This window comes from Cynocephalus volans, chromosome 3, assembly GCF_027409185.1.
Source record: "Cynocephalus volans isolate mCynVol1 chromosome 3, mCynVol1.pri, whole genome shotgun sequence".
NCBI classification, from domain to species: domain Eukaryota; kingdom Metazoa; phylum Chordata; class Mammalia; order Dermoptera; family Cynocephalidae; genus Cynocephalus; species Cynocephalus volans.
In genome coordinates this window covers 171406590-171432260 of record NC_084462.1, presented here as the reverse complement: position 1 = coordinate 171432260, position 25671 = coordinate 171406590, and the positions used below count along the sequence as shown (strand labels likewise).

The 25671-nt window shown below is 43.6% G+C and overlaps 1 protein-coding gene across 6 annotated transcripts in view; it reads left to right on the top strand.

Moving 5' to 3' along the window:
* The window catches only part of FBLN5 (fibulin 5), a 70461-nt gene that overhangs the window by 18894 nt on the left and 25896 nt on the right, over window positions 1–25671 (top strand). The window lies entirely within an intron of this gene.

Sequence of the window (25671 nt, the reverse complement as noted above, 5' to 3'; positions counted from 1 at the left end):
ACCCCCCCACCCTTGCACTGTGCCAGGGGCCCAGACGGGACTAAGCTGGCCAAGAGTCTCCTTGTTCCTTGACCGCCCTGTCTGTCACACGCCCTGCACAGTGCTGGCCACCACTGGCACCTGGTGAGTGTTGAATAGGATCGAATGTACAGCCCAGCTGAGGGGCTGATGGGACAAGATGCCTGTGAAAAACCTTCAGGTCGGATTAGCTTGCAGAGAGACCTACCTCCACCATCCTGTCCCCTAAGTGGAAACTCTGTGGGAGGCAGTGCCCTTCCCACCTGGAAGCCAGGTCTTGGTTTTTCTGCCATGGGAGACACTGGCTCCCAGGGGCCTGCCAGCAGCCAGGACCAGCTCCTCGCACAACTCCAGAGGGCACCATTCAATTGTATTGCATGTCATCAGCATCCCTTAGAGCCCAGCAGCCATCCGGAAGCTGCTGTTTGTCTTGGAAACAGAGGAGCATGCTTGGGGAGGGGTCTCTGGGCCATCTCCTTGGGGGCTGGCAGGGAAAGGACATTCACAGGATTCCTTCCCTCCAGAGGGCCTCAGACGTCAGACCAAGAGTCAAGGACTGACCTCCCGTTCCCCTCCAGCTTGTTGGAGCTGGGCCAGAGGGGAGATGGGGACAGCCAGTGCCGGGCCCTCCCCAGGCAGCCAGCATCACAGACTCCAGGGCTGTGTGTTGGGGCCAGGAAGCAGTAATATTCAGGGTCTTTAGTACTGTCTGACTTTCCATCAAACTAAGACATTTGCGGAAACCCAGCCAGAGTTGATTTATGAGCTCCACATATTTCACAGGTCTTAACACGTCCCCCAGGAATGGATGAGGTCAGACAGAGCAGACTTTGCATCCGGAATCAGGATGAAATTGGCATCTTTAGCAGTTCTCATGGGAGGTGGGGGGATAATAATTTGAGGAGATTATATGAAACAAGGCAAAGACACAGAAAACCCTGACTCTGCTTATTCCCGTTGGGGGAAAAGACAAGTCATCTGCTTTCTGCATCTGAGCTGAGTGAGGGGTGGCTGTCTCTGCCGGGGCCACTGTGACCAAAATGAGGCATCATGGGACAGGGCTACTAGGGCAACCAATGACCTCAAAGCGACCTTAGGAGTGACCGCAGCATCCCATCCTTATCCTCTGGTGCACAGTCCTTAACTGTGATAAATAGAGATTTGTGATTATTTATCTAACATCCCTCCACCCGGCAGGAACTTTCTGTCTTGCTCACCATTGTATTCCTAGTGTCTGATAAATATTTGTTGAACAAGCGGAAAAGCTACACATGGTGAATTGTATGTATAGGATTCAAATGAAAAAGAGAAATTGATCCTATCTCAGTGCAGTTGTCCAAATAGGTTAATTTGTCATCATCGATGGAATGCATTCATTCACCATTTACGTTGTGGGCACGCAAAGGTTAATAATGCATCGTCACTACCCTGGGGAGTTGAGTGGGTTGGGAGGAAATGTGGAACCCAACACATAAATAGTTATAGCCCAGTGAAATGGGACAGTAACACAAGTAGGTACGAGGTGTTCTGCTGGCTCTGGTAGGAGTGGTCGTGAAAGCATTGCCTGAGGACAGGTGTTGCACATCTGTGCATCTGTTTGATTAACGAGATCTTCACTGAGCACTTCTCTGGGTCAGACAGCACCAAGCGAGTGCGGGGAGAGATCTGTAGATGAACGTGACATGGCCCCTGCCCTCAGAATCTCTCAGCTGAGCAAAGGGAACTTGCAGAAGGGTGGATGGATGTAACTCATCAGAATCTTGCGACGAGCCAGAGTGTGGGGTTGAGGGACGAGAGCAGCAGGCACCAGGCGCTGTAGGAGAGCTCACGAGGAATGTGAGTCCTGCTCAGGGAATGGATATGCTTTAAGTTAAGTTACTCTTTGGAGATGGGAAGAACATTCTGGGTTGGGGAACAGTGTGGGCAAAGTCCTGGAGGCAGAAAGTTCATGGCATTCTGAGGAATACTGGTGAGGGCCAGCCTTGGTCATGAGCCCATGGGTCACCTGGCCACTTACGATGCCTGGCATGGCTGCGCCCTAGGCCCAGGTTGGGGGGTTCTTGAATGCCATGCCATTGACTTTATTCTGTCAACACTGGTTTTTGAGCAGGGGCGTGGTATGTTTACATCTACTTGAAGAAGATTTCTGATTTAGGGGCTCAGTTGACTGGGGTCTTGAGCTAATCTTAGCACAGCAGCCAGCTCATTGGGTGGTAGTGCTCAGTCCCTCCTCTTTCTGGGGCTTTCCTTTCTGTACACGAGGGACTGGACCACAGCCTCTGGTTCCCTCCACCCCTGACCACTCAGGGTGCAAAGATGCTATGACAGCCAGGTGAAGGGTAGCTTCTGGAGAGAGTATCTTTTCATTTTAGAGAGTGATTTTGAATTTAATCTAGGATCTAGGGGCTAGTTACTGAGCCACCTCATAATGATATCACCTCCATGTTCTCAGGGTCCTGGTCGAAGCTCTCCTTTAAGCTCGAAGCAGAAATGAGCCCTTGGCTGAGTCCCCCCAAGAAAGGGGCATCAGCGGATGGTAATGAAGTTGGTTCTGGTATGACGATAGCACATGACCTGGTTCTGCGAGAAATCTGGCACTGCCTTTATAACTCCTGGGGAAAGTTTGCAGGCAGTTGGAGCAAAACACCACCTCCTTATGAAGCAGGTGATCCTCTTAGAGTGAATAATAGGGTAGAAGCGTGAGTTCCCCAATCAGACGTTTCTGGGAAATCCCCCACCTCAGCCCTCCGAAACAGATTCTTTTTCCAGGATCATCTCAATCTTGCTCAGCTCCAGAGACCAGAGAGCAGGCAGTGGCCAGGGACCAGGTGGCGCCGGCCTATGGTCTGTTGGCTTCTCACTGTGGGAGGCTGGATACTGTGGTTATATCCTTAATTGACTCCCTTAATGATAAAAATTCCCACTTGAACACTGCCTCTTGCTTTTCTAAATGCTTTCGTGTCCTCCAGCTCACTGAATTCTCAGAACAGCCCAGGGAGGGATGCAGCCTCAATAATCTTGTTCCCTTCATTTTAGAGAAGGTTTTGGAGGGCTCCGTGACTGTCCAGCACCCCAGGGCTCGTGTGTGGTTCAGGCTGACATCACGTGGGCTTGCTGACTTTCAGACCCTGCGCATCCTGTGAGATGCCCTGTCGTACACAAGTCACACTGTCTTCCCTTTCCTTCCTCAAACACAGCAGGCCCTTCTGTACCTCAGGGCCTTGGCACTTGCTGTTCCTGTGTTTGGAACTCTCTTCTGGCTCTTTCCGTTGCTGGCTCATTCTCTGCCTTCGGGCTTCAGCTCACTTCAGATGTCACCTCCTTTAAGGGCCCTGCCCTGAACACCCTGTCTAAAATAACACTGCGGCACTCTCGATCATGGTCTTTATCGTGACCTGTCACAAACTTGAGCATGCATTAAATCATCTGGAGGGCTTCAAACACAGGTTGCTGGGCCCCACTGCCGAGTTTCTGATTCAGTGGATCTGGGGTGGGGTCTGGGTTTGCAGGTGATGCTGATGCTCCTGGTCTGGGGACCACACTTTGAGAACCACTGATTGATAGCCTTTTTTTTTTTTTTAAAGATGACCGGTAAGGGGATCTTAAGCCTTGACTTGGTGGTGTCAGCACCACGCTCTCCCAAGGGAGCCACGGGCCGGCCCCTCATAACCATTTCTTTTATGCATTTGTTTATCGTCAGTCCCATCTCTCAGCTGTAAACTTCAGGAAGGGGAGAAATGTCACCTTGTTTCCTGCTGTACTCCTAGTGCCTGGCCCAGCCCTGGTGCTTGGTAAGTATTTGGTAACTGCCTGTGGACCAAGGACTCAGTTGAGACCCCTGCTTTTTAGCCGTCCTTTACCTGAGGAGGAGAAGGGGAAGATCTGCAGAAACTCTGGGAGCGACTCGGCCTCATCGCTTCTCATCTACTATCTTTTTTGTTAACTTTTTCAAGCTTGAGCCTTTTCTAAGGTCATTACTAATTTTGTGCATAGATTGCATGGGCAAGTTTTATACGATCCCAGGTGATGAACTGGACTCTCTGGGTTCAAGGAGCATTGTCAGGATTCCACGCAAGCCACAGGACATCAGGCCAGGTGTGTCCCGGAGTCCGCCCCATCCCCTCGCTGTGCTTCCCCACCTGTCAGCAGAGAGGGAGGAGCCGGCACATCCTTGGGACATGTCCCTTGGGACAAAGGGCAGGTTATCACAGGTGAGCTAGCTGGGTCGGGGTGGGTGGGGGGGGTACAGGCTGTGACTATGGGTCAGGGTTTTCCTCTGTGACAAGCAGATTGTCACAAAAAGAAACCTTGATCTTGGCTTGTCGGCACCATGTCCTAAGAAATCAGCTGTGCAGCCCAGCCCAGACTGCACAGCTGTAAACTTCTGGGGAACTTCTGAGTACGTGAATTAAAACATTACGACTGGCTTGCACAGGACTCTTCTCGTAATTCCCAGAGTGGTACCTTCAGAAGCCTCAGTGTCTGCAGCTGTCTACCCTTTGGTTTCAGAAGAAAAGGTTGAAATTTTGCCAGACTGGAGTTGGGGTGAAACCATACAATTTTATCTTCCCTGACAAAGGGGAGTTGAAGATGAGATCTGAGGTAATTACAGATCCCCTGAAGCCATCACTGTGGCCAGGGGAATGACCTGGCCCGTATTTTATCCTACCGTTGGGAGCAGGGCCACTTCGAGGAGCCACAGGAAATGGAGTGTGTGGGTGGGAGGCATGTGCGTGTGGCAGTTCCAGCTCTTGTGGAGACCACTGCATGGCTGCCATGGACTCAGTGTCACGGGAGCAACTGATTCTGCCTGAGGGAGTCAAGGAAGTCTTCACAGAGAAGGGTATTGATAGTTTAACCGAGAAATCTGGAGACCAGGGAGGTGATATGATCTGATTTGCCCAAGATCACCTAGCAGGCCATTTACTGGGTCAAAGCCCAAAGTCTCTGGATTCCTAATACCCCCAAATCAGGTTGTGTTGTGGAAAGATGTTGGATTCAGAAGCTGAATGACCTTGGGCCAGTCACTTCTCTGCAGGCTGAGGACGATCTTTAAGATTAGTTTGGATACTCATTTGTTAGAAGGTACAGGGGATAACCAGGAACCAGTCCAGAATCTCAGACTGACAAGGTTAGGATCTCTGATTCTGTAGCCCCTTGTTAACTTTGATATTCTAAGCAGTTTTGTCAGGATAGTATTTGTCAGGATAATTTGGGTCCTGGCAAGAAACAGAACTGTCTTTTAAAAGTAGGCCCATGGCGTAGGCCTCAGCTTCTTACTAGAGTCTGGTTTCCAAAGAATTCTCCCCAGCCCAGCTCCATGGACATGTCAAGCTTAATCTTCTGTAAATCAAAAGCTCTGTTCCTTCCATATTCAAGCTCAATAAATAGTTGTAAATTGAATAAATTTGGCTGTAGCTTTATCCCTTTTCAAAGAGGCAAAAAACAGGTCAGGAGACCCTGGTACTTTAGCAGGCAGACAAGCCACCCATGAGTTAATAAAGTCATTAAGACAACAGGAGACAGTGCAGCTTGGCTTTGAGCTCTTATTAGGAGGGAAGGCTTGCCAGGATCTCGTTCCAGCGCAGCCTACTGACCCTGGAGAAGTGTGTGTGGGGTTCCAGAATCAAGCCCAGAGAGCCACACACATGCTAATATGGTCTCATCAACAGGAACCCTGACCAGACGGAAGGGAGGAGGCTGAGGCAGCCCACTTCCTTCTGGAAGCCTTGCTAGCAGCATCCAGCTCCAGCGTGGGAGGTGCTCAGGGCAGAGGGGAAAGCCCGCAGAATGTAGTAGTCTGCTAGGGCTGCTGTACCAAAGTACCACAGACTGGGGGGCTTATACAACGGAAGTTTATTTCTCACAGTTCTGCAGGCTAGAAGTCCAAGATCAAGGTGTTGGCAGGGTCAGTTCCTTCTGAGGGCTGCAAGGGAAGGATCTGTTCCAGGCCTCTCTCCTTGGCTTGCAGCTGGCCATCTTCTCCCTGTGTTTTCACTGTGTCTTCCCTGTGTACATGTCTGTGTCCAAATTTCCTCTTCTTACAGGGACTCCAGTCATATTGGGTCAGGGCCCACCCTAACAACCTCATTTTAACTTAGTTACCTCTTTGAAGGCCCTTTTGCCAAATGCAGTCACAAACTGAGGTACTGGGGGTTAGGACTTCAACGTAAAATTTTGGGGGGACACAATTCACCCTGTAACACAGGACACAGTCCTTTTCTGCCAGTGGGGACTCTTCTGAGGTCAGAAATCACTGAGGATGCCATTCTTTTTTCTTATCCTTAATGACATAGCCCATATGTGATTTTTTCCTAGGAGGCCTTCTTAGATCTTTACCGCCGCCCATCCCAAGCCCATTGGAAACAACCCCCGCCCCCTTTGAGTTCCCAAAACACTAGGCTTGTTACCTCTATGGGGGCATTGATCACCCTCAACCTTAACACCTAGAAACATGTCTGTGCTCCTTACTTATTAAATCTGCACGTCTTAGTTATCTTTCTCTCTCTCTCATATCCCTTACCTTCCATCTTGCATGTAGAGCAGAGTCTATAATGTTTGTTGGCTTGTTAGTAGATCAGCCATCCAAGAAAGTTGGGTAATAAGTGCTGCATAAACAGGAAGAGGAAGCTGTTAGAAAACAGCAACAGCACATGCCTTTCCTTAGATTCTTTGCACTCAGCAACTAAGTCTAGCTACTGGATTTATAAAGAAAAGCAGCTCTTTCCATCCTTCTGTCCTTGTTTGACCACAACGGGTCAACAGAAGAATCTGCAGACTGGGTGCTCTGCATTCTTAAACCCCCAGAGTTCAAAGAGAATGGCTCTTTTGGCCAGTCTTGAAGAAACTCTTCAATCATTTCTTAAATAATGGCATTCTTTTGGCCCAGCTCTGTGGATATTCCTCCACCCCCAATCCAGTGACCTTCTGCCCTCTTGTTTCTTGGCTGAAAGTCTGGGTCTGCTGTAGAGAGCAAAAGCAATCTCAGCAGAGCTAGGGGTCCTTCCCACGAATGCAGGGTCACACACCCCAGAGAGCCTGACAGTGCAGAAACAGCTGGTTTGGGGCAGGCTGATTTTGAAAAACTACTAACAACTTAAAAGCACTCTGTTCCAGAATGGTGTATGGAGGATCAAGAATGTACTATCAAATAAGGCAGGTCACCCATCTCGTTAAGAAAAGACTCATTTGAGGATTCACCCTGAAACATCTTCCCTCACCTCCCACCTTTATTTTCCTCTAGACCCGAGCTTTCCGGTTGGCACATGAATGATAGTTGTGTCTGGATATTGATCCCTTCAGCTCTTGGGACGGTTGGTAGGGGCTTGGGATGCCGGAGTCCCTGGACCATTACCTTTGCTCGTTCCATTGTGCCTTACACACATTTGTAATGTTCTGTGTGTGCCTCGATGTGAAAAATGTTAGAAAGGATTACATTAGACTGATATGTTCTGCAGGCAGGCAGGGACACAGAACAGGTTTCTCAACATTTACCTTTTAAAATGACACCTATTCACCTGATGGAGTAAAGGCCAATATAGGGATTCTGTGGCTCAATACACCTGCAGGGAAATTTGATTAAACTTGCAGTATTAGTCATCAGGATTTTTTGGTTGCAAGTAACAGAAGCCAGCTTAAAGTAGCTTAAGCAAAACAACCAAACACAAAAAACAAAAACAAAAAACTATACACAGACATAATTTGTTTTTTCATAACCAAAAAGTCCAGCAGTAGAAGTAGCTTCAGACATGGCTGGATCCAAGGGTTCAGGTAGTGTCCCATGGCCTTGGGTTTTTTTTTTTTTTGTTTTTTTTTTTTTCTTTCCATTTCCTGTCTCCAATACAGAGATTTATTTGTCCTCAGGGCAGGCTCTCTCAAGTGGATGCCCTTGATAGGGTAGCTCCAGGTTTATGTTTAGCAACCCAGAGAGACTACCTCAATCCCCAGAGCTCCAGCAAAAGGACAGAGTCGGACTCTGGTGGCCAGCTTGGGTCCCATGTCCGTCCTTGAGTTCATCACTGTGACCAGCCACATGTGGGGCTTTGATTCACCAAGACTACATGACAAGTCCAGCCCTGGAACACATGCACTGAAAGTGCAGAAAGTTGGCTCCTCAAAGGAAAATTGGAGTGCTGTTACCAGATGAAGTAAGTGTGGATACTGGGTGTCGTTCCCACGTGGGAACAGGAGAAACAGAAGGACCAAAATGTTTCTTCTGCGCCAACAGTGACAGAAAAGGAAGGATGCACTCTCCAGCTGATCCAGTCATACACACCCCCTTCCATGACACTGGGGGAGGAACTGCCATGTAAGCTATTCACCTGTCCTCAGGTAGGCAGGTACTCACCCTGCGCCTCAAAGACAATAACCCTACCTTTCATTAAAATGATCAGGGAGATAATATCATGAATCCTCTGTAGAATACTAGAAGGAAGGCCTCGTGCCTCGCTTGAATTCTTTTGTGCTGTTGTCTTTCTCATCTTTCCCTTAGAAAAAACAAAATATAAAAAACAAGCAATGGTAGATTATAACCACACATCAGCAGCAGCAGCATCGCACATCAAAGCACCAACGTATGTCTCATCTTGTTTTATTTTAACATGGTGACACCCCTGGTCACGTACTCTAATTGCCTCCACTCACATGTGCAGACCTCTTGGTCCTTCCTTATCTTATCATAGTAAATCTTGGGAAGGGCCTTGGTTTTCTTATCTGTAAAATGGGGATGATCCCTATCTCATAAGTTTCTCTGTGAGGATTAAAAGAAAGAATGCATACAGAGCCCATGGCATTAGAAGGTGCTCAATAAGTGAGATGCATAGCTATATGTAGCTGTATATTTCCTAAGACATGTTTTATTAGGGTAACTTCTGCCCTTTAAAAAAATTAAAAAGTCCTGCTGGTCATTTGCAACATGAAGAAATCTTCTAAGAGCTTTTGAACAGGAATGATGGCTCAGGGTGACCACGGCCCCATTATTGACAAAGAGAATCTTAAGCAATTGAATAACGCTTTTCTGAAAATGGACCAGAATCATGCTGTGAGCTCAGTACCGAGATAATTCGGAAGAGAGTAGAAATCTTCCCTGCAAGAGTTTAACAGAGAAGCAACCATAGAGAGACCTCAGAGACAGGGACAGGATATCTGGGTCTTACCTCAGCTGTGCCCCTCACTAGCTGTGTGACCATGGACAAGTCTTCAACTCTATTAAGTCTCAATTTTTTCTTCTGTACAACAGGGGTTAGCAATTCGTACCCTGCCTAACTCACAGGACTGTTAGTGTTGGGGTAGAGCCTTTAGTTCCAGAGCAGTTTTTTAAAAACACTGCATAATGTTTATCAGAGTGTGTTGTAGCTGTTTTTACCTGTCAGTCTCTCAGTAAATTGTGAGCCGAGCTGTGGAAAGGCCTCATGCAATATCTGATGTATACACAAAATTACGCGTAACTTACACGTAAGCCAGAGCTCCTCAGCAGTGCGTACATGAGAACCCCGCGCCCAACCCAGAAGCCATGCTGGTTCAGCTCCACGTGCGCTTCTCTGCCACTGCCCCTTGCCCATCTTCCGAGGTCCTTCTGAGACTTGCTTCCTGCTGGCAACGTGTTTCTAAGATTCCCATCCATGGCGTTGTGTGTGGTTGTAGTTTGTATCACAATTTATTGATTCATTCTTCTGTCAAGAGACATTTGGGTTGTTCCCAGTTTTTTGCTATTGCAAAGAATGGTGCTATGGATATTTTTCTGGGTGCCCTACAGCTGGGCTGTAAGGTATAAACATTTCAGCTTTACAAAATAATGCTTTATATTTTTCCAAAAGAGTTATACCATTTTACCCACATTATACAATTTAATCAGCAGTGCATAAGAATTTCTTTTGATCCAGTCTCACCAACGCTTGGTATGGACAAATGGCTTTTTTTTTTTTCGACTTCTTGATGTCTGCCAATCTAGTGGTTGTAAAATATTTTTTATTCTCATGTTCTTAATTGTATTTCCCAGGTTACTAAAGAGGTTAACTACCTTTTTTTTAATTAATAAGAAAATTTTTATATATTTATTGTGTACATGTTGTTTTGAAATATGTCTACATTGTGAATGGCTGAATGGAGCTAATTAACATACGCATCACCTCACGTAGTTTTAATAATGAGAGTTTTGTTTCTTTTCTAATTCTTGTTCCTGTTAATTATAGCATCTTTTAATATAGTTATTGGCAGTTGTGTTTTCTCTTTTGTGAAATTGTCTAATGTGTCTTTTGCCCATTTTTCTTTTGGGTTTTCTTTCTTCTTTGTACTTGTTATTTGTATGAGTTTTTTCTGTGTCTAGATACTAATCCTTTTTCAGTTGAATGGGTTGCAAATATCACCTCCCAATTTGTGGCTTGTCTTTGTACTATCTTTATGGTGGTTTTGAGCAACAGACATTCCCAGTTTTAATGCTGTTGAATTTTTAATCTTTTCTTTCGTAGTTAGTGTTTTTGTGGTGGCTTGCTGGAAAAATCCTCCCCTACCCTAGGATCATAAATGGACTTTCTTATGTTGACTTTTAAGAGTTTTAACACTTTGCCTTTCCGTACAAATCTTGAGTCTATTTGGAATTTATTTGTGTAGATGGTGAGAAGTACAGACTGTTTTGCTTTTCTCTATATGGAAAATCACCCGTACCCCAACACCTTTCACTGAATCGTCCGTCCTTTCCTCATTGCACTGTAATGACCCCTAGATTGCCTATCAAGGGTCCACAACTGTGCTGTCTTTCTATTCTCTCTGTCCTTTTCCACTGTCAATTTGTGCACCAATACCACTCAGTATTAAGTATTATAACTTTATAATAAATCTTACTTTCTGATAGAAATAGAAGATACGTCTTCTTTAGGAATGTCCTGACTATTCTTGGGCCAAATACCTTTAAAAACCCTGGTAAGATTTTGGTTGTAATTGCACTGACTTTTTAGATAAATTTGAAAAGAACCGACATCTTCATTTTGTTACATCTATGTCCTTGAACATTCAATCCCTTCCCTTTTATAGGTCTTCTTTAATATATTTCAGTTAGGTCTTATGGTTTTCTTCTTGCACATCTTTTTCTATATCCATTCCTGGAACCTTATATTTTTTTGTTGCTATATTAATGGTATCTTTCCAAAAATTCAGTGTTCCCATTGTTGCTAATAGATATAGAAATGTAATTTATTTTCAAATATTGATCTGATATCCAGAGGGCTTGTGAAATTCTTTTATTATTTCTAATACTTTGTTTGTAGAATCTTTTGGATTATTCTGACAGTCACACTACCTATGAGAAATGAGAGTTTTGTTTCTTCTTTTCTGAATCTTGTTCCTTTTATTTATTTATTTTATGTCTTACTTCACTGGCTTTGATCTTTAGAATAACGTTGAATAGAGGTGGGGACAGTGGGCATCCTTGTCTTTTTCTTGATGGTAAAAGAACTGCATGCACTGTTTCATCATTAAGAATGAGTTGTGCTGACTTTTCTTTCATTTAAAAAAAAAATCACCAAATTTATCAGATGCTTCTTTTTACAACTATTGGGATGATTATATGCTTTTAAAAATCTGCTTATGTGGGGAATTACACTAATAGATTTTTAAAAATTAAACCACCCTTGCATTCATTCCTGGGATAACCGACGTGGTCATAATATAGTAAAATTTGTTTAAAATATACTGCTGGATTTGTTTGGCTAATATTTTGTTTAGGATTTTGTCATCAAGGTCTATAAGTTAAGATGGCCTGCCATATTTCTTTTTTGAATTACTCTTGCTCGTTTTGGTATCAACATATTAGCTTGATAGAGCAAGATATTTTTCCTTTTCTATTCTCTGGAATATTACAATGATCTATCCATGGAAAGTTTCTTAGAATTTGCTTATAAATTCTTTGAGGTCTGGTATTTTTTGTGTGTGAGTGGGACTATTTGGACTTTCCACTCTTTCTTAAGTTAGTTTTGTAAAGTTAAGTTTTTCTAAGAAATTGTTCATTTAATTTAATTTTTTAGATTTATTTGCATAAACTTTTTATAACATTCTTAGTATTATCTTCTTGATCTTTGCTGAATCTATAGCTCTATTGCTATTTTCATTCTAAGTATTATTGTGCTCTCATTTAATAAACCAAATATTGCAGTCATATCAATTTTATTAGCCATTTCCAAAGAATGAATTTTTGGCTTTTCTTGATCTTTCTTTTCTTTTTGCTTTTTATTTCATTAATTTATGTTCTTATCTTCATTATTTTCTTTTTAAGTTTTGGATTTCTTTGTTCCTTCCCTAATTTTTTAAACTGGATGCTTAGCTTATTAATCTTAACCTTTCTTCTTTCCTGATATCAGCATTTAAGATGATATATTTTTCTGTGTGTCCTACAAGTTCATATATATAGTATTCTCATTGCTATGAAGTTCTAAGTATTTTCTAATTTCTACTCTGATTACTTCTCATAGTCCATGATTTATTTAGTGGTGAGTTCTTAAATTGTACACATTTATGGGTGTATAATTTATCCTTTTATTTTGATTTCTAAATTAATTGTATTGTCATCAGGCAATATGGTCTGTGTGATACGGATTCTGTGAAATTTATGTGGAACATGATTTATTTGGACACTTTGGTATCAATATTGCCTAACACAATACCAAGACTGTAGAAGTTGTTTGGTGAATATTTGCTGATATAATGAATGTCTGTGTTTATTGACAGATGAATGAATATCTACTGACCAGGCATTAGAGGAATTATCTCTTCCCGCTCAGACAAATTGTCAGTCTTGCTGGCTACCTCATATTCCAAAATAGCATTGCAAATGAGCACCAGAAATATAATGGCCCCCCAAATTGTCTTCTATTTTGCTCACCTCTTTCCTCCTTTGGCCTGGGAAGCAGGCACTGAGCAGGTTTGTGAGAGCAAGCTTGTAAACTTGGTAGTGTGAGACACTTGTTAGACCAGTCTTAAACATAATAGATTTAGATAATGGCTTTCCCACTTATTTCTTCTAAGACCTGGAGAAAGTATTTCTTCTCTAATGGTTGTAGGCTCTATAAATACATTTAAGGTGGCATTTCCTCCAATGGAATCTCTTATCTCATCGAATCCCCCCAAATACTCAGGCATATGATTCCCATTTAAAAAATGGGGAAACAGACATAAACCTATTTAGTGGTGGGACTTTTGAGCTTCTGATGTGTACTTTTTCTTCTATACCCTAACCTTCTCCACCTAATTTTTATCACTCGTAATAACAGAGTGGTAATACCTTAGACTTGCCTAAGAGAATATAGATAGACTTTAAGAACTTCTGTCTGTATATGTACGATTAAAAGCAAACAAACAAAAAACCTTTGGATTGAATTCTGCTTGTAAAGAGCATTCAAAGACAAAGAATGAAAAGCACAAATCTATCCTGCACTATTAATACACATTGGTTAAATGAACAAATGAATGAACAATCCTTTTTTTAATGATTACATTTTCTACTTTTTGAATCAACAACCACTTTGGCATATTAAAGAGAGAAGAGTGAATCATTAGCTTCTCTGTCTTTTCCTAAGCCCCTAGAAGAGCATTTTGAAGATATCTATTAAAAAGGTCTCGAAAGAGATCCAGAGGGAAATATTAGAGCATTCTTATTTCAGGGCAAATCTCAGGAAATATGACAATGCTTATTCATTATAACAGCATTTGTATATTGTAACAAAATTATTATAACAATGTTTACGTACTGTAACATTATTTATACATTACAACAATGCTTGTATATTATAAATAGACACTTGGCATGGGGCAGAACAGAAAGTAGAAGATAATTTAATTGTGCTCCCAAATACTTTTTGAAGTGGCGTCAGGTAAGGAGCTCTCTCTGACTCAGTTTCGCCTCTTACCTTAAGTTTTCTCCCTACTTAGTAATGGTCTGGTCTACAAGGTCGTGCCCTCATTTTGTAGGCAGAGCCAAATGGTGGGCATCGCTTAGCCGTATTTATGTCTTTTCCTGTTGCATCCTCCAGAGGGCCTCCTTGGCCCTGCAGAGCTAAGCGGTGTAGGCGGTGAGCAGTGAGGGCAGGTGCTCACCTGAACCACAGAGGATTCAGATGCATCAACCTTTCCATATAGAAGAGACTGCGGAGAACTTGGCAGGAGGAAACAGGCTGAGAAAGACTTGCTTACAGGCTGCTGTTGAGCCAGTGGAAGGTTCTGGACTAGAACCTGGCTTTCAGTCCCTTCTTTTTCTTTTCTCTTAGGAGGTGGGCTCCCCGCCCACTCCCTCCCCTCTCTTCTTCCTCCTACTTCTTGACATGAAACTACACAGTCAGCTTTGACGGATGGTCAGCTCCATGCCCGGCACTGTGTTAAGGGCTTTTCTCACACGTGATCCTCACGAAACCCCATGAATCAAGTACCATCATTAATTCCTTTTTACAAATGAAACCAAGGCTTTTAGGGGCCAAAAAACAAACAAAAACACTTGTTAAAATCACATAGCTACAAAAAATGGGGGCAGTGGGATTTGAGCCATGTCTGACTCCAAAGCCCGTGTTTCCACCCGTGTTGCCCTTTGAACCAAGTGACTGGAGGCTTGAGCTGCTCCCCGTCATCGTCCAGACGGCTTTGTTCCTGTTACCCTCCTTCCCTCCCCGTCCTTTGTCCACCTACATCTTTCTTCGCTCCATCCCTTTTCTCCCTGATTCTCTACGCCCATCCAGTGATGCTGGATTCTTAATTCCTCTGTGCAGAAGGAGGCTGCAGAGGAAATGGGCTATTTGGGTAGAGTTAAGCTCCTCAGGAGCACAGGATGGCTTCTGTATATTTCTTCATGGGTTTTGTTTTAGATCCCAGGTCAATTATTTCTTTGAGTAGGAACAGTGTATACAATTAAAAATGGAACTCAAAGAACAAATATGCTTTGATTTATAAATATTAAGCTTTTTATTGTGGTAAAATACACCTAACATAAAATTTACCATCTTGCCCACCTTTAAATGTGTAACACAGGAGGGTTGAGTGTATTCACATTGTCGTGAAACGGATCTCCAGAACTTTTTCATCTTGCAAATCTGAAACTCTGTACTTAAATAACAAGTCTCTTTTGCCCCCTATCCCCAGTTTCTGGTAACCACCATTCTACTTTCTCTTTTTATGGATTTGGCTACTTTAGATACTTCATATAAGTAGAATCATACAGTATTTGTCTTTTGTGACTGGCTTATTTCACTTAGCATAATGTTCTCAAAGTTTATCCATGTTGGAGCATGTGATTTTAGCATTTGGTTACTTTTCAGCCAGCCCTTCCAGCATGTTAGGGGGTTTGACTCAGCAGGGGGGTTTGATTCATTTAAGTCCCACAAAGGTTTATTGTGGTGGAAGTGGATGAATGTGGACTACAGAGCCAGGTTCCAATTCTGGTTCTGCCAGTTACTGGCTGTGTATCCTGGGCAAGCTGCTTAATTTATCCAGGGCTTAGTTTCCTTACCTGTAAAATGGGGTAATAGTACAAGCCTCATAGAGTGGTTGGGTGGATGAGACAATGAGACAATACATGTAAAGCATTCAGCCCAGTGGCTGGCGCATGGTAAGCCCTTAACACATGCAGCTAATTATTGTTAGTGTGATTGTTATTATCTACTTGGTAAACAGTAAATTATGGTGTTATTACTAGCTGTATGTATCAGCACAATACCAGCGATACAGAAGGGATTAAGATGTGGTCTCTGTCCCTGAGGAGCTCATGTTCTGTGGGACAGAAGAGCTCATTGTATGTTTCATTGTCCCCACTGTGTCTTTCAGAAGCCTGGGACATGTGTTGACCTGAGCTGCTACTTTTGGGTGCTCCTTCTAGTCTCCTTAGCTTCTTACAGCAGACAGCCATATGCTTAAGTCATCTTCATGAAGGACAGTAGCCCAGGGGTAGCTTGGTTTTCATTCCCTGACTCAAATCTCATCTGAGATGAAATACCAATGTCCTGAGAGGAGAGAGAGCAAACCATTGAGCAACCCTAATGTCTGGGTCCTACCCAGTGATCATGATCCTGGCCAGACAGTAGGCCAGGTCTGCCCGCCATTGGTGGCAAACAAAAGGCTTTAGTAGGTGATGCCCAAAGCATTAAGTAAAGGCAGGATGTAATACTGCCGGAAAGGGACAGATTTGAACTTAATAGATGCAAGTGTTCAAGAGAGCCTCCTCCTCCCCTTCGGGGTACAAATGGTAGAGGACTAGTGTTTATAGAGAAAGCACTTGTCTTTTTTTCTCTTCATTGAAAATGGAGTAGAAAGAATACTACCCTTAGAGTCAGGAGAGTTGGATTCAAGCCCCAGATTTAACGCCAGTGAGCTGAGTTGCCATGGTCAAGACACAAACTCTTGGGACCTCAGTTTCCCCATCTGTAAAAAGAGAATAATGGCACATTCTTTGGAGAAGTTGTTTTGAAGGTTAAATGAGATCATGTATGTAGAAGCATCTAGCACAGTGTTTTGCATGCGATCGGTGTTCAGTAAATGTATGGACAATCCAGATCTGGATGCTTGTTCAGTGACTAGTCTTTAAAATAATTTTTATTGTTAATTGTGGTAAAATACATATAACATAAAACTTACTATCTTAATCCTTTTTTGAAAAACTGTGTTGAGCTTTTATTCTAATAACTGGAGCAAAAAGGATACAGGAAATTGCATTACAACTTAATGAGTGAGATAATTATAAGAGCCAAGTTCTATGAGAACCCATCTTAACCACTTGGATAATGTTGCTATGTCCATATTGTGCCAATTTCCAGTAATTTTTAATCTTGTGAAACTAAGACTCTATACCCATTAAACAGTAAGTTCGTATGTTCTTCCCTCCCTGCCCCCAGCCCCTGACAACTCTGTTTCTATGAGTTTTACTACTTTACATACCTCATATAAGTGAAATCATACAGTATTTGTCTTTTGGTGACTGGCTTATCTCACTTGCCATAATGTCCTCAAGATTCATCCATGATGTAGCATGTGTCAGAATTTTTCTTCCTTTTTAAGGTTGAGTAATATTCCCTTGTATGTACCACCTTTTGTTTATCCATTCATAAATGTCATTGGACACTTGGGTTGCTTCCACCTCTTGGCTATTGAGAATAACGCTGCTATGAACACAGGCGTGCAGATATATCTTTGAGACCTTCCTTTTAATTATCTTGTATATATATGCAGAAGCGGCATTGCTGGATCATGTGGTAATTCTGCATTTAATTATTTGGGGCACCATCACACTGTTTTCCACAGCTGCTGTACCATTTTACATTCCCACCAACAGTGCACAGTGGTCCTAGTTTCTCCCCAGCTTTTCCAGCATTTGCTATTTTCTGTTTTTTGGGGGTTTTTTTTGGGGGGGGGGGGTTGTGATAGCAGCCATTCTAATGGATGTGAAGTGAATGACTGGTTTTTGAATGCATACTCTGGGCCAGGCACTATGGTTGGAGTAGGGGACTACGGAGATAAATAAAATGTCTTTCCTGCTCTGGAGTCACTCACAGTCTTGTGGTTACTAATCCAGTGTTCCTGCAAATGTGAATACTTGCATTAACATCATCTCAGATGCCCGTTAAAAATACTAATTCCTGGCACTCTCTCTAGACTTCTCAATCAGAAGCTCTATTTTTTTTTTAAACAAGCCTCCAAGGGTTTTTTTTTTTTTTTTTTCTTCTTCTTTTTTTTTGCACACCATTGGGGTAGGTCGATAGTTCTCAATTTGGCTGCACATTAAAATCTATGTCTGGGCCTCTTCCAGGGGTTCTGATTTAACTGGTCTGGGGTGGGCTCCCATAATTTATTTTAGAGCTTCCCAGGTGATTCAAATATGTACGGCCAAGGTGGAGAAACATTGGACTAGATTATTTCTAAATTCTTTCCAGCTGTAAAATTCTGCCATCAGCAGCATATTTTAGTTCAGCAAATGTTTATTGACTTGTCTCCTCTATGCAAGGCTCTGGGTGAGCTGGGGTGTGAGGGTCAAGCGCAGACTGGACTCAAATAAAAAGGCTTGAGTTTGTGTCCTTATCCATTCCTGCTGACTACCAGGATAACCTTGGGGCAGTCTTCAAACCAAGAGATGATGGGATCATAGAAGTTTAATGAAGAAAGTCTTTAAAGGTGGGAGCGGTTAACCTCATCAAATGCTGCTGAGAAGGTGTGAGGGATGAAGACCGAGAATGAGCTATTGGATTTGACAGTGGGGTCACTGATGACCTTGACGAGAGGGGCGTTAGTGGAAGGAGATGGAGCCCTGAGTGGAGTGGACTGGAGACGAGAAGTATGGAGCAGAGCAGCGACTGTGCACAAGAGCCAGGAAGTCTGGGGCAGAGGGGAGCAGAGAAATGTGGCCGCTGGGGAAGTACAGTGGATCTGTTGTTTTTACTCTTTTTGTTTATTTGTTTTTAAATTAGCATTTCCTCCACTACTGCTACTAACAGTTATCAAAAAATCATTTATTAAGAAACCAATTGAGCATGCACTGTCGAGCAGGGTTTTGACCCGACCCTTGAGTGTCAGGGAATACATTTTGAGGGGCTCACCTTATTGTGGCTTTTGTTTTTTAAATATGAAGGTACTTCCAAAAGTTCATGGAAAAATAGAATTAAAAGGTACTATGAATCTTTCCATGAACTTTTTGAAGTACCCTTTTCTGAAAGTCAAATTGCTCTGATGGCAGCTAACTCAGAGAGCTCATCAAAAGATCAAACTCAGTGTCAGTTTTTTCCAGACTGCAAAAGCGTTTGTGTGCACGCTCGGGGAGGGCAGGCGATGGTAGCTCCATTTTAGAGATGAGGAGGCCACATGCAGACGGTCACTGACACGCGAAGGGTGCCCTGGTGAATTAGTGGCGGAATCAGAAGCGGGAGCAGGATCTTCTGACCCCAGGTGTGGGAAGAGCGCACGTGCGGAGTCTATTCTCGTGCTCTGAGAGCGACCCAGCCGGGAATGTTTGCTGCTGCTGCTGGGCTGATTGATCCCTTGGCGTAAATTTGCACACCTGGGTGCTCTCACGCCAGCACCGGGCTGAGGGTTTTGTCCTGAACCTGAAAAATGGATTGGGTTTCCTGGTTGTGCCCTTAGAGGTTCTGTTGATGCCAATTTCCAGGCCAGCAGAAAGGTAATGTTTTCCCTCTCTGACATTCCTCCCTCCTGGGACTGTTTAAACTTCTTTCTGTCTGGGTTGTCAAGCTGTCTGGGGAGGAAAGAGGAAGCATAACTTACCCCACCAGGCCAAGCACATTGCTGTGGGCTGAATGTTTGTGTCCCCAGCCAATTCATATATTGAATCCCTAATCCCAATGTGATAGTATTAGGAGGTGGGGCCTTTGAGAGGTGATTATGTTTGAACGAGGTCGTATGGGTAGAGCTCTGACAACGTGATAGAATCCTCACCAGAATCCCACCATGCTGACACCTTGATCTGGGACTTCCAGGCTCCAGAACTGTGAAAATAAATGCCTGTTGTTTAAACCACCCACTCTATGGTATTTTTGTTACAGCAGCCCAGACTAAGTCACACTCAGTATGTCAAAACCCCGGGAGGTTGAGGACACTTTCAGATCAGCCCTGGGCCATGGATAGTGTGGGAATAGGCCTCCAAGGCACTGCAAGCTTGGACCTGAGGCGCTGCTGGGGCTGGAACTATCAGCAAATAGCCTTTGTCCCGTGGGAATGAGACCCGGGCCACGACAGAGGTGGGTCGCTGCACTAGTCTCTTCTGATTTCCGGTGGCTTCCCTGAATTTCCCTTCTTGCCTTCAGAAAAGTCTTAAAGTGAAGTATCTTCATTTTCAGTAGAATTCACTTCAATATTCTCTAGTATGCCCGGCACTATATTAGGTGCTTAGGATATAAACATGAATAAGGCCCATTTCCTGTTCTCAAGAAACTCAAGGTTTAGGTGGAGCCACACACAGCTAACTGTATAGTAGTGTGAACTGCTGCAAAAATAGGTGTGTTTCGCAGTTTCGAGTAGAAAGGTAGGCTTGACATGCCACAATGTTGGAGTGTAAAAAAGATGCCATGAGTTTCTAAGAAGGGAATATAAAATTTTGAGTAGAGCCACATGGCCATTTTTTGTGTTTTGGGTGGTTCTGGAGGTTGTGTTTAGTGTACTTTCAGCAGGGAGAGTCTGGAGGCCAGCAGATGAGTTATAGAGTTATCACCATCACTTAGAGGAAAGACAACAAGGACTTGGAGCCTTTGGGGTGGGGGATATACAAAAGAGGGGAATTTGCAAGATTTTCAGCAGGCGAATTACTTCGTCTTGGCAATTGTGTGGGAAGATATAAAGATAACTCAGGTTTCTAGCCCGGGATGCTGGGAGATGGTGGCACCATGAACTGAGACAGAGCGTTGGGAATGGGGGGCTTGTGTGGTGATTAGGTAGGAGGGGACAAGATTGCAGGCTGTGATACTGACGATAACAAATGATGGAGGTCAGGATGTGGGTGGGAATAGGTGCGGACGGACAGAGGACGAGGAGCCTGCGGGGAGGTGGGGGCGGCTACAGGATTGAAATCCGTAGCATGTATAAACAGTGCTCACGAGTACTCAGTTAACAAGGCATGCTCTGTAGTGGAGGAAAGACACTGTCATTTTTTCCAATTGGAATCTTTTTTACTCTTTATCATCACTTTGAGGTTAGTATTTCTAAGAACTTAGTTAAGATTTGGGGAATTGAGTTTACTTATAGGAAATCAAAGCCCTACTCGTGAACTAAAGGGAGGGAGAACTTTTTGAAAGAAAGCGGTGCCCTAGCTCAAGGCATTGTGACCACAGGCACCTGCACTGCAGGGTGGAATTGAATAATGGCTGTGTCTGTACACCAGAAAAGCATTCTGTTTTGGCTAGACTGTGGTAGGGTCTTTAATATGACTCTAAAAACCACAATACTGACTCTAAAAACCACAATACTATTGTAACCAGCATGCTTTATCTCAGACAGGGAAGAATCCAGTTAGGAATCACCACTTGATTTTTGAACACTTAAATTCCATCCTAGACTCTTTTAAATAGCTCCTGAAACTTTGAGCAGGCTGCATGGATACAGAACCTAATATCACTCAGAATAATCTAACATCTTGCTACACGAAGTGTGGTCCCTGAGCCAGCAGCCTTGGAATCGCCTGAGAGCCTGTTAGGACTGCAGAATCCACTGAATTAGAATGAGCATTTTAACAAGATCCCCACTGATTCATATGCACACGAAAGTTTGAGACGTGTTGGTATGGCACTGTGGATTCCAAATATGGTTTTGCTTTGGATTCATTTAGGTAAATTTGAAATAATGCAGCTTTCCAAGCCTCAACTCCAGACATTCTTATTTAATCAGGTGATTCTTTTGGGTAGCTAGGTTTGGAAACCACTGGCTTGTATAAATTCAAAAATCTCTCTTGGTAGACAAATGGCAAGAATTTAAAAAAATACTTCGAGCTTCACATCTGTTTTCTTTATAGGCACAACAATGACCAGAGCCTCATGCCCTTAAAAAAAAAAAAAAAAAAAGGCATCTAGATTGGCATTAAGCAGCCTTGTCCCCTAACTCTCAGGACATCTTAATGCATGATAAGAAGGGACATGTGCTTCCCTCCCCTGTTGCAGCAACCATTCACACATTGGCAAAAATTGAATGGGTTTGGCCAAGTCACTGCCCAATTTGAAAGCAGCTAACGTCAGCTGATGTTTACCAAGCACTCTGTGGATGAAAATAATTACCCAAGAACCGAACAATGTGATCTCCATTAGTTGCACAGTTTGTCTCTGTAGAAGGTCACGGCTAGAAGGGCCCTTTCAGAATGCTCCTCCAAGCTCTCGCTTTACAGATAAAGAAAAAGAATCCATGGAGAGCTTGGAACCTGAATTCCAGCTGGCTTCATCCAAAAGGAAAGGATTTTTTGTTGTTTGGAAAATGGACCACATATTTGTTGCCTAATCAGAGGCAAAACATGAGCAAGCTTTGTATTCCATATTTAATATCAAGCATTGGGAACAGTGCTGTAAACACAGAAAGATCTGGTTCTTAATGATCACTCAGGATCATAAGACACATGGAGTGCAGATGTCCTAGGAATTCAACAAGTGAGTTCTCGAACGCTGAGATCTTTAATTAAGCAGGTGTTTGGGAAGTTGATCCTGTGTCGCTTCCAGCCTTGGCTGGGCTCGTCTTGCTGAAAAATGGCAGGGACCCAGCCCAGCAGCAGGCCTGAAACTGGCTTTGCTTGGAGGTGTAGGAATGTGCCATTGTTATTTTCTTCTTTCTTATCAAACCCCATTAGCCTGAGCAAGGAAGGAAGAAAAATGGGCTGGGAAAACATGTTATTTCACTGGGTAAAAATTTACTACCAAGGAAATGATTTTTGCCATGTCTAAAAAAGGAAGAGTGGAGGCCTGGTGAAGGTGCAGTCTTCCAAGTGCTTTTGGACAGCTTCTCCCGGTGTCGCCCAGTGAGAATGTTCCCCTTTGGCTGATGGTCATTATCACACAAGAACAGAGACATTTGGCTGAGGTTACATGTACAGACTCACCAAGCCCACCCTTGCTTTTTCACAGTGTTGAAACAGAGAAGGCACTGGAAGAAAGAATCATAGATTGTATAAAGGTTGATCATATATGGCTGTGGAATTTAGTAAGATACATATACCTTTAATCTGTAGGGTGTCCCGAGTCATAGATGGACCCATAGATGCTGAAGTGCAGAGGGAGAAACTGAGACCCCATGAAGGAATGTACCCGTCTTTTTACCTCTTGTCCCAGTCTCCTGCCACGTGGCTGGGACTCATGGGGGAGACATCCCTAGCTTTGGCTGAACCACAGAACTAACCATGACTAATAGCCCACTGAGCCCCAGCGCTGTCATGTGGTTGTCTTTGGTGAATTCCAGAACAGAACCTGCAAGAGGCAGAGCCCATCTTCCACAGTTGTTAGAAACTGCATCTCACTGGGGAGGTGAACTAAAATTTCCTGGGCACCTACTATGTGCCAGGCAGTGGTGATGGGACCTGTGCACATATTAATTTATGAACTCTTATGGCAACCTATGAGGCAGGTTGCATCAGCCCTGTTTGACAGAACACTGAGGATCCAAGAGGTTAAGGAACCTGTTCAGCATTATTCAGTTATCAAGTGCTGGAACCTGGATCCACACAGCTCTGTCTGCTCCCAAAATTCTTACTCTTTTACCTGCTAGCTTCCTCTGGGAAGGCCTCAGTCCTCTGGTCTTTTTTTTTTTTCCTCTTAAACCTAGGTGCTGGGAGAATGGCCTAGAAAATGATCTCCCAATGGATGTGGAGGGAACCATTAGTGTTTTGTTTTGTTCTGTACAGTTGTGAAGGATATTTTATTTCAGGTAGAATTTGTATAATGAAAATAGTCTAAGTATTTTCTCTTTCATTTTCAGAAATAGATGCTGAAATGTAAATGCATATATGTATATAATATATAGATTCAAATATAACAAATAGCTGGCACACACATGCGTGTTATTTATATTTGAACATATTTATGCATATTTATAGAAGTATATTAAGTATGTTATGCTTTCCTATAGAGATTTTTATATAGTAACCTGTGAATTAGCATTAAGACCATTCTCGGAACCATTAGTTTTATATGGGACAGAAAAGTGGGTTTGTATGATGTTTTCTGAAAACTGGCCACTTCTAAGGTGGGGACATAGAATGTGCATCAGTCAACAGCACAGTACCCATGGAGACCTTCAACAACTCTCTTTGACAAAAAGAGAGGGGGGTGCCAGTCACCACTAACTTCCACTGCAGACTCTTGCTCCAAGACTCTTCATCCAAGGGCTGAAACCTTCGGTAGCTTTGTGGGCTCCGGCCCCTTCCTGTGCTGTCCTTTCAGTCAGAATGGAAGATTCTGTTCATTTTGTTGTCCGCAGGATTGTTGGACAGTTGTATTTAGATGTCTTGAGGCCAGGTTCTCCCTCTGGTGCCTCTGTGAGATCTTGGCTGGACTTGAAGGACTTTCCTTTATTCCTTTAGCACACCTGTGTGAAAGATATTCCTTTATTCACACTGTCCTAGCAGACCTGCCCACGCAAAGCTTACCGTCTGGCTGGGGACATGAGCCATAACTGGGGGTATAAAATCCCAAATGAATTATCCTTCACGGGTGATCCACTGTCCTGAGGTCTGGGAGCCCACTTCTGCCTGTGGCATGCTTGGAAGGCATCCAGGAGATAATGTTGACTGGTTTTGATGAATTTCCTGAGAGAGCAGTTGTAGTTTCAGATTTCGAAGGCCTCTCTGGGAATGTTGGAAGGGAGGAGTGACAGTAGATAAAGTAGACAGGTCATCAGAGCTATGCTGCTTGACACAGATGGCGGTTTCTTCCTGGGCAGGTATAACGCTGGGCTTTTCCAGGTTCTGGAAAAGTCAGTGAGTGCTTTCCTCCAGTTGCCAGAGTACTGGTCACCTGGACAGTGGATAGACATTGCCCCATCTGGGTAGAAAACAAGCCATAGTTGCTGTGGTGGAATTCCCCCAGTGCCCAGGCAGCTGACCAGGACTGCTGCTCCCAGGAGAGATCAGGGATCTGGCAGAAGGACTCTCGGTAAAGTCTGCTTCTAGAAGGGACTTCACTTGATGCCAGCTCTCCCAAAGGACCCGGAGATTTGGGAGGACAGACACACACGCACACCCACACACGGTTGCTGTAGAGCACAAAGGATGGATGAATGAGTGAGGGAATGAATGAATAAATGATCAAATGCACCCAGCACTCTTTTCTCTTATGACACTTCCTGTCACACAGGAAAGGAAAGGCAACAACGGGCATGGTTTGTGCACAAGGGTAATGACACTTGCTCAGGTTGCTGCAGCTTGTACTTTTCCACTGATGCAGAAAAGGAGGCCCTGCCAAAGAATGTCCTTGGAGTGGTTCAGTATGTTTTTCCTTCTGTTATTTAAGTCAAATGTATTTAATGTAAGCAATTCAGCCGAGAGCTGGAATGTGTGATGAGTCTCAGCCCTGTGTGGAAACCCGCAGTGTGAACGTTTCCAGTTTTAGCTCCACCAGGTGTGTAAGCTGACAGTGGTTTGGGTGGTAGTAGTGGTTTTAAAGTGTACACACCAGAATGAGCTTTTCAGCAAGTTGGCAGGAAAGACCTGTCTGAGGGCTTAAAGGCATTAATGTTTGTTGTGCATTTATTCAGTAGTTATTGAATGGACACAGCTTATACCAGGAAGATGTATTTTGTGTATTTTGAGAATATAAAGAGGAGAGTCCCGTCCCCACCCCCAACTCCAGTGACTTATTGAGTTGTCAAAATATACCTTATATTGGCAATCCATCAAATGAGTTAGCGAAAGTTAAAAATTTAATTTTTTAAACATATATCAAGAGAAATGGAGTGTAACTGAGTTAATTCTTAATTCCATAAAAGTGGTGGAGTTTTTTTAAAAATGGGCTTCAAAGATTTTGTTTCTAAGCCTGGATACTTTGCACATGCTCGTGTGCACGTGTGTGCGCATCCACACTTGTGCACATTTAGGTCTTGTGTGCCCTTGTGAGCCAGTCTGGTCCGTGTGCGCGTGTCTTTGTTCTCTCTGCAGGACTCTGAGCACATCATGTGTGCCATAAGTTACACAAGCACAGAGACTTAGGAACTTGCTATCAC